The sequence below is a fragment of the Aplysia californica genome, unplaced genomic scaffold, assembly GCF_000002075.1.
Source record: "Aplysia californica isolate F4 #8 unplaced genomic scaffold, AplCal3.0 scaffold00621, whole genome shotgun sequence".
In the NCBI taxonomy this organism is placed as follows: Eukaryota; Metazoa; Mollusca; class Gastropoda; order Aplysiida; family Aplysiidae; genus Aplysia; species Aplysia californica.
The window spans coordinates 301,982-312,161 of record NW_004797891.1 but is presented as its reverse complement, the minus strand read 5'-3'; positions in this window follow the sequence as shown (position 1 = coordinate 312,161).

The window sequence follows — 10,180 nt, the reverse complement described above, 5'->3', positions numbered from 1 at the left end:
ATAAGTCGGTTTCAGCGCTAAACTGTCCTCTTTCGTGTTTCCCAAATGCAGATAATGTACGCAAGTGGAGAATAAGAAATTTGACCGTCGACTTGAGAAATTCAGCAATCACAATATATTCTTTCTTTTTTTTCCAATTTTATTTTATGATTAGCTATCTGTAAAGTTGCTTGCTCAGACATATGTAGTACGCTTAGGAAAATTTACTGTTTTGATTTTTTATGACTTAGTTTAAAATAGTATTGTTTTTTTTTTCTAGGCTTCCTGTTTGGATTCCTTTATCATGTCGAAAGTCTAACATTCTAAAATGGATTATTGTACTGTTACGGAATACACATTTCATTGTTTGTTTATTCTGTTGTTTGTATAGTGTTACATCTCATGAGTATTAGAATAGTCGCATAATGTGTTTACCCATAATAATTAATAATGCATTTGAGTTTTTGACATTCTTTATTCTTTTAAGAAATTGAATGTGATCACATTTATGTTTTATCTATTTAATTAATCATAATATTTTTTGGGTTTGGGCGTTATAATATCTTCTGTTAGTGAGCTTTAATTTGAGATGTTATGTGAACCAGAAATGTTTCCCAGAATGGGATGGGTCATTCATTTGCAATATCTACATACTCGACCCCCCTCCACCCCCCCCCCCCACCCCCCCGGGGCTTACCAGAAAATTCTGAGTTCTGAGATCGAGGTTGTGAAGGAAAAAACATAAGGGATCTTTTTCCTAGACCGCACTTGTACCTTCTAGTTCAGTTTTTGGTTTTGCTGTGTTGCAATTTTTATCCCTTTTGTTACATGGTCCTCCCCTGTCTCGATCTGTTTTTCCTTTTGTCTCAGGTTTTGTGGCTTCAGCTGGGACAGGCATCATATGTTGGTGGTTGTTTTGTTTTGTTTATACTGTTATTATGAATATGTGAGGCAGCGTGGTGGAATCAGGCTCTTGTCAAAATACTCAAAGTGAAGAAACTAGCATTTTTCTGCAGGTTTGTGAATTTTTATCAAATTTTTGTTTTTCGGTTCAACACCTTTCATGCTCATTAAAGAACTCATTTCTGTGTGGCTTTTTCTGAAAAACGTTGATTAAAGGTACAAAAAAATGTAAATTTTCAGCTACCACGGACTCTTAAGCTAAGGAAATAATGAATATTTGGCAGCCATTTTCTCACTAATTAAGTATTTTTTGTCTCTGAAACAGGTGACCCCCCCCCACCTCCTTCATTTGCAAATATCTCGACTCGTGTTCAAGATAAATGGATATTTTTTCCATCCAAATAAAGACAAGTAAACAAGCTTTACGATTACACCAATAACTCTACATGCACAAAAATTGACGAGAGCCTGATTCCACCACGCTGCCTCACATATATATCAGTATGGTGCTGATGGAGATGTGCTGTATGTGCGTACATATGAAGGGCTTTATATCAAAATAGGTTATCAGTTGTCTCCAATACTTGTAGTAGCTGGTTGGAGGGAGACAAACTCATCCAAGTTTGTACACAAGTGGGGGGTTGAGGAACTTTTTGGTGGGGTTTGCTTTCTGTTTCCCATGGTGTATCTCTAAAAGCTGTGTCTTTATCTCTCCTCCTCGTTTCCTTTGTATATTACTCTCTAGTAACTACTCTAACGTTTGCTACTTGGGACCAGTTTGTGTTGCAAGTGCCATTAAACTCTCACTAGAACTTTTTTTAAAACTCAAAAATTTATACAGCTGCAGGGTACTGATCGTGAATTTTTAAAGATCAGCCTTTTTTTTACCTACAGGGATATAATTTATCGTATTCTGTCTCCAAGCCCTTCATATAGATTTCTGCATATGTTATATACATATATAATATACAGCATTTACTCCGAATTTATTTCAACTTTCAGCCGATTTTTTGCCTCTATAAAAATATGATTATTAAATACTATTCATTTAAATTTTGTAATAAAATTTTAATCAATACAAATGCTGTATTTGTTATGCTTTGTTTACGCAGTTGCACATGAGATGTGAATGCACGATTTTGATACTGCTGCAGTTAGCACGATGTAAAACAGAGGCATACTCAACGTTTGAGTTCGGTGTGCAAGTTGTGCTCGTCAAAGATCCCTTTATGGTCCAAAAATCGATAAGAGTAGGCTTCGGCAACCACTCGGGCAAAACTCAAAATTTCCTACCAACTGGAAATGTTTAATGTGTCCTGCCCGCTCATATGACTTTATGCAGTTTGAGCGCTGTAAAACACTTACCAAAACAAACAAAAAAAAGGAAAAAAAAGAAATTCTGAGTTCGTTGTTAGCTCACTTGATGTCATTTTGGGTTATGGTGCAGATGTCCTTGGTTTGAGTCCCCAACTCTTCCGTTTTTGAACCTTGGTTGTTTAGAGAAAACAATGACATACACAAAGTTTATGAAAAGGCTTTGAAGTCATTTGTTCAGACTATCTTTATTGATTCTAACAATGCAGGGGTGGCCAAAGAAAACGGGAACAGGTAGAAAGAATAAGAACTCGGGTAGAACTCAGCAGAGAGAGAGAGAGAGAAAGAGAGAGCTCTGAAATAACTCAGCAGAGACAGAGAGAGAGAGAAAGAGAGAGCTCCGAAATGACTCAGCAGAGACACAGAGAGAGAGAGAGAGAGAGCTCTGAAATAACTCAGCAGATACACACACATAGAGAGAGAGAAAGAGAGAGCTCTGAAATAACTCAGCAGAGACACACACACACAGAGAAAGAGAGAGAGAGAGCTCTGAAATAACTCAGAGAGAGAGAGAGAGATGCGAAGAACTTGTAGAACTCAGGAGAGAGAGAGGAGAGGGAGCGAAGGTCAACTTCGGCGGAGCGCGGCAGGGATTGATAATAGAGAGTAAAATGGCGACCTGTCGTAGTGTTATTAACTACGAGCGTACATGCACACGTATTATGTGGAGCTCCTCCCATCGACAGTGATGTACAATGTAGTGTGTAAAGCGGTGAAGCTATCTCTACGTACAGCTGTGCTTTGTTGACTCGTCGCCATAGACATGTTTTACCCATAGAGTACTATAGTGTACATCTATGGTTTTACCTTAGATCATGATCTCTGACAAACTTCTGACTCTCAACTTCTCCAAACTTATTTGTCAGACCCTTTGTCTTCAGCACCAAAAACATTAGTTAAATTCCCACTTTTGGGAACGTATGGTATCTAGTATCATGTTTCTGCCGTGTGGTGAGTGGTGAGCTGCTGTAGCCGAAGCACGAGCAGGGGAAGAAAGGCGCCTTGTCTTTCTTTCTCCTTACCTGTGGACTCCAATCTGTCCCCGTGGTTTTATGCATCCCGCATAATTAAGCAAAATTTGATCTTCTTTTGCATAATTTCTGATTATTTTTTCTTTATCAATCTTGTTGAAAAATTAACAGAATCGCGTAATTTCACTTTTTTTTTAGCTCAGTTTGCATAATTTCAGAATTTTTCTTGCTTAAAACGACGGGGACAGGTTCCAGTTCAGGCTTTGTCTCGCCACGTCGTTGGCTGGATTCTACTTCTTTTTTTTTCACGGTCACTTGTGTTTCTCTTTACTCGATTTACTCGGGTAAAAAAAAGAAAACCCAAATATGAGTCACGAAAAGGTCACAAGGGATCCTATCAGTAGGCCTAAGGACATCTATAAAGTTAGTAGGGGGAGGGGGGGAGGGGGGGGGAGAGATTGAAGGACGCCACCGGTTGATCCTACGTCTTTTACTTTTATTGACCTTTCTTGTTTCCGTCTTACTCAAGCGGCGTCTGTGGCTTCATGGCTAGGCCCTTCGCTGTCGCGAGCAGAAGACCCAAGTTCGATTCCCGTGTGGGAAGAATATTATTCATGTATTTATCGAGTATCTCGGTCTATCTGCTGAGACGTTGTTGTATCCCTGACAGGCAGCTAAGGACGAGGTCCGCCTCGAAATTCTAAATTGTGTCAAAGGGGGGGGGGGGGGGGGGTAAAAGACAACCACATTAATTAAAATGTTCAAAATTTGTACACGTATTACTCTCTCCCCTGCACACGTCTGTACCCTCGCGATTGTCTGTGCTCACAGTGAGGCCCAGAGTCAGTGGCTAGCATCTGTCAGACAAAGGTGTGCGGAACCTGTTACCCGAGTATCGTCTGCCGGTAGGACTCCGGACTCGTCTCTGCCGCGGGTTGGAGGTTCTGCTCCCGTCATTTCTGTTCATGCGGATCAGACGACTGAAGCCGTCGCTCCCCTTCCTTTGTCTCTGCAGCACGTTTGGATGAGTCTCTCCTTTGCCACTTTTGGAGGAACGCCCAAATATTTGCACATGCTCGGGGTAACCTTCTCGTGCATGCTCAGCATACGCGTATCTTGCCTGCTCCGAGGAGAAGCTGTGACGTTTTATCTCGGGATAGCTTTCTCTGCTGGCTCTGATATTTTCCAGAAATCCATTGCATTCATTGACAATTACACCGGGACAGTGGCAGTAATAACTGTAATCTCCACCCAAAAGCTCTTTTCTCACCCTGCCGTTTCCGGTGTATTTGTGGTTAGAGTGGTCTGGTTTGTATACCTTTTCCAGAAAGTTCGGCTCAATTTGGTGACCCTCATTTTCCGACCAGAAATTTTCCATTTCTCTGTTGGCTCTCAGAAGGTGACTTTTGCTTGGTGTCATGAAGAGGGTGAAGCTGGTGAAGGGCATTTTAGAACTGGACGAGTAGGAAGCGCTTCTGGTGTCCGAAGTCGTCAGTATTGTGTTCAACTGATTCGTCAGCAAGTCGTCTGAGATGGGACAATCTTGATTCCTCAGAGCGGAAGTCGCAATTCTACCTATAATCAAAATGGCCGCCGATCTTGTGATCCCCGACGCGAAGATAAACAAATGCGATGCGGCTAGGAACGAGGCCGCGTTTTTCTCTTCTGAAGCCCAGCTTCCGTACACTTTATACCCAAATCCTGCCAAGTCGAACAACGCGCTAATGTAGGAGACCTGAGAAAGCGCCATTGTTGTTTCATAACCAGTCAGAGAACTGTCTATATTGTTGGACGCGCGGAGGCTGAGTCGCTTCATGTACGAGTTTCCCTTGTCGGGCGCGTATTCGTAATAGTAGTGGTGCTGTGGGTTCTTGGGGTTGACGCAGGCGAGGAGCGAACCCCCGACGATCAGAGCGAGGCTGGGCAGGAAGAGGTCAAGGACGTCTGCTAGCAGTCTCAGGGCCCGGTTCTCCAGGACACAGCTGTTATAGCGGGAGTCAAACTGGTACACGCTGGGCGAGTAGGCGAAGGGCAGGGACGCCACGGCCGCTGTGGGGGACAACGTTTGGGTAGTTAGAGAGCTAGTAATAGTTTTATTCACACACACACACACACACACACACACACACACACACACACACACACACACACACACACACACACACACACACAGAGAGAGAGAGAGAGAGAGAGAGACAGACAGACAGACAGACAGACAGACAGACAGACAGAGAGAGAGAGAGAGAGAGAGAGAGAGAGAGAGAGAGAGAGAGAGAGAACGGCGAACGGCTGAAACTTCACGGCCGCTGGGGTCGACGTTTGAGTAGTAATAAGAGTTTTACGATGCTTGCAGCACAATCAGGTCATGGCAATGTCGAGGATTAGAGACATTATCAGAAAGTAACACAAAGAAAAGAAGGAGGCGAGATAAGGACAAAAGATGCTTGAAAGGAAAGAAGGAGCAAACCACACCAGAAAACACACCAATCACGAAAGAAAGGTTTGAGAACAGGTAAAGAGAAGCACAACACCACAATAACGGCAATATAGTGCAGGGGAGAAGCAAGACATCATATTATGTACAGAAACGACAGAGGAAAAGAAAATAAGTGGCACCCTCCAACCACCTGCTCGGAGTAAAAACAAGTCATACGGTGAAAGATGTTTTTTTTAATTTTTTTTGTTTGTTGTTGTTATTTTATTTTATTTTATTTAATTTTTTTTTTTTGTGGGGGGGAGGGGGGTTGGGGGTTCTTTCCATTTTCTTACCCTAAAACATATATAACACTCTCTCGCTAAAACGAAGAGAAATAGAAACTGAGTCTTTGAAAACCAGTTTGAAAATATTTATATATGTAGATCTAGATCTATTTTTATATCATGAATACTGTCACTGTCATATTATTATTTCCGCACTTCAGCGAAAGAAATATTATTGTATTGTTTGTGTCTGTTCATTACATGTGTTCACCTAAATAGCTCGATTTCCTCTTAAACTTTGTGTTTTAAAAACCGGCTAAATTAAACAACGTGTTAATGTACAAAACTTTAGTGAGTGCCATTGTTGTCTCAGAGAGCTATTTTTTCTTCTAGTTGAGTAACCTCTTTAAATCGAAACCAGTCTTTACAAACTTGTGCAGCCTACCAAAGATCGTGTAGTAGAGAATCTTTGGTCTTACCACAGGCAAACCACAGAGCCAAGACACACATCCGGAAGTACTGCTTCATCTGTTGCCAGCCACACATCTTGTAGGCCAGCGTGTATCTGAAACAAACAAAACACGTGCACATCTTAATTAACTCATTAAGGACGCAACGTGCACATCTTAATTAACTCTTTAAGGACGCAACGTGCACATCTTAATTAGCTCTTTATAAGCACGCAACGTGCACATCTTAATAAACTCTTTAAGGACGCAACGTGCATATCTTAATTAACTCTTAAAGGACGCAACGTGCACATCTTAATTAACTCTTAAGGGACACAATGGACACAGGTGTGTCCGGTCAGCAGCAGTCATAAGGCAATGTGGCAAATTTCCAAATCATAAAGTGAGTGGTTGGCGGGTGCTCTGGTGTGGTTTGCTTCTTCTTTCCTATCAAACATCTATCATATTTATCTCCCCTCCTTCTTTTTGTCTTTGTTACTCTCCTGTAACACCTCTAATCTTCGGCACTTATATGACATTATTGTGTTGCAAGTGCTGTAAAACTCCTACTAAAACAAAATCAAAATCAGAAACGCAAATTGGTATATTTCATGGTAGACTATGCATAGTGTACACTGTTCTGTACCCTGCATTTTAGAAATTCAAATAAAGAAAACAGGACAACAAAAAAATATACTTAAAGTAAGTGCCCCAGAGCAGTGTGTCTAATGGCATTGTCAATTACATGTAATGTCTTCAGGACGCTCAAGGCCCACTTCCTGACTACAAACCCACAACTAATTCACATTCTCAGCACCCACGGACTCTCTCATCGTTGCTGATGGGTGGAGTTTGCCACAGGAGGATCCCACATAAATATGCACAATCTCTCTTTTTTTTCGATTTCTGTTTATTTTGTTTTTTCCGCCAAAAGATCATTATCGTGTATCTGCTTCGTTTTCGCACACAAACTTGTTTCTGTGAGGTTTTTTTCTGTCTTTTTTTCTTTTTTTGGGGGGGGGGGGTGTTGGAGCTTTGTTATACAGGTAAAAACAATCACCCCCTTCCCCCTTCCCCCTCTCCCTAAAGAACAAACACAAACAATAATTTTATAAAGACAAAAGCAACAACAAAAACAAACCCCTTCAAAACAAACAAAAACAAAAACAAAAAACAAACCCCTTAAAAACAAACAAACAAAAACAAAACAAACAAACAAAAGCAACAACAAAAACAAACGCCTTCAAAACAAACAAACAAACAAAAACTAAACAAGACAAAACCAAAAAAAAAAAACAACTCCCTCACCGTTGCCAGACGAGAAAGACAAGTCCGTAGTGCAGACTTAGCGCCGTCCATGACGTAATGAAGCCGGCCACGGAGCAGACGACAGCGGTGTAGGCGAAGTGACCCATGAACCAGGACGGGCAGGCGAACATCACGAACAGGACCGGAAGCAGGATGTCCGATATTGCGCATGACAACATGATGTGAACTAATTGGAGGAAGAACAGAAGTGGTTGGAAGATTTATTTATTTTTAAATAAGAAAAAAAATCCCAATAATATAATGTGTATGTGTGAGTGTGTGTGTGTGTGTGTGTGTGTGTGTATGTGTGTGTGTGTGTTTGTGTGTGTGTGTGTGTGTGTGGATGGGAAGGGGAATGGGATAGTATGGGCAGGAGAATTTGATTGACTGTAATGCTGCTTCGCGATCGACACAATTTAGCTGACATTTTAGAGACTTAAGACGGATATCATGATTCGGAGGTCTGATATTGCGGAACACTTCCGACTTCTAGATAAAGACATGCTTAACCCTATCCGTACGCATGGGGTCATTTTATACCCTAGGGGTTGTATTCTTCAGATACATTTTAGAATACTTCTACTACGGAACGGATTAACGAGTAAATTTCCTCTTTGGAAAGTGGGGGCACAAAGTTTTCCTCGTCGTATGGATACGATAGTAAAACACGACGAACTGATAGGTTAATAGATGGTATAATAAAATTGCTGAAAACAACATTTTAGGCCTTCAAAGAAGGAGGAGGAGTGGGGAGAGGGAGTTTGAACACAGAAAATATAATTTGGGGTTGGTCTAATTGTGCTTAGTTTAGTTTTAGTAGAGGGTTTACGGCGCTCTAACTGTGCTGAAAGAAGGCCAAGAAGTAGGATGAGACAAAGACAACCCACACTGCTTCTTATGTATCAGCAACTGGTCTTGGCAGTAATCAGTTATGGGCTCGGAGTATTGACCTTGACAAAAACCCAACTGGACAAGTTGGATCGAGTTTAAAATGAGGCCATGCGCATCATACTAGGCTGCACCAGGGGTACGCCAGTTATCTGACGAGGCACGTATTGGGCCTCGTGTCAGTGGGAAACAGACACAAAGTGGCTCAGGTCAGGGCGTACATGAGGGTGGCGGCTGATAAGAATCACCCACTTCACGAAGCTATTGAAGCAACCAAGGGAAATCGCCTAAAACGAGGAGCTTCTTGGATGGCTGAAGCTGAAAACACCATCAAGGAAGTCTGCCCACTGGAAGATATACAGCGGGGTGAAGAATGGATTGGGAAGGTAGTGATTACGCTGAACAGAGAATGTAGAGAGTGGCTGCAGTGGGTGACAGATGCTGAGATAGGACAACTGATTGAAGACAACTCACGGCATGGAGATGTGGTTGTATACATGGATGGATCTGTTAAACGAGGGGGGAATCTAGATGGGGCTTCTCAGCAAGAGTGAATGGCAGATTGGAGCAGGAACAGCAGAGAGCATAATATGATAGGACAACATCTAGCATGAGAATGGAGCTTGAGGCAATCACCCAGGCTCTCAAATGGGTAGCAACAACTCGACAAGCACATGTGATCTTTGTAACAGACCCTCAGGGCACTCTGGGGAAGATTGAAAGTGGGCTGATGAGCTCGCTGAGAAAGCAAAACCAGAAGGAAAGCTGTGCCCTGACAAACCTGAAATTGTGCGTTCAGTCAAGGAAAAACGGGAAAAATAACAAGAAGAATCGGAATACCATCTTCTTGAGCGACTTCGAGAGCTTGGAATTGGATGGGGCGCCTGTAGAAGATCAAGACTTAGTGGGAGGAGCAGAAGGCTATGGAATCAACCATTGCTTGGACCCGTCAGCATCGACACACTTCGAGATGTGCTTCTTGAGGAGACGGAGCGCTTATGGGGATGCCCCTTGTGCAGTGATATCGGTCCTTCACACAAGTTACAAGTAACAAAGACAACCCACACAAAAAAGAAGGAAAAAAAAGTCAACTCACGAGTGACATTCTTGACCCCAGTCCTCAGCAGTTTGAGCACGATGGCGTAGTTCTGTATGGCTGACAGCACGGCCAGGGCGGTGGTCACACAGCCCAGGAACATGAACCATGTCCGGCGCTCTTCCAGGCTCTGACGCTGACGGTTATACACAACTAATTATTTACTCAATGTCATTACCTAATAAACATTGTAATATCATATTACATGTACGAACTATAATAGATTGTACTTAGCTTAAACATGATCATTATTGAGCAATTGTAATTTATATCATGATATTTGTGTGACTATGAGTCTCTTCGTGAGAGTGTGTGTAGGAAGGGGGGGGGGGGTCAAACCAATGTTCAAGTGTGTGGATTAAAAATTTATTTTTAATTGAAAAACTTGTTACAAGAAATTAAATGTATAGTGAACATATTTAAGGCACTAAAGGTTCTCAAAACACGAGTTCAATGAGTGTAATGTTGCGATTAAAATAGAAAATGACGGACTTGCATTTAAAAGCGATATT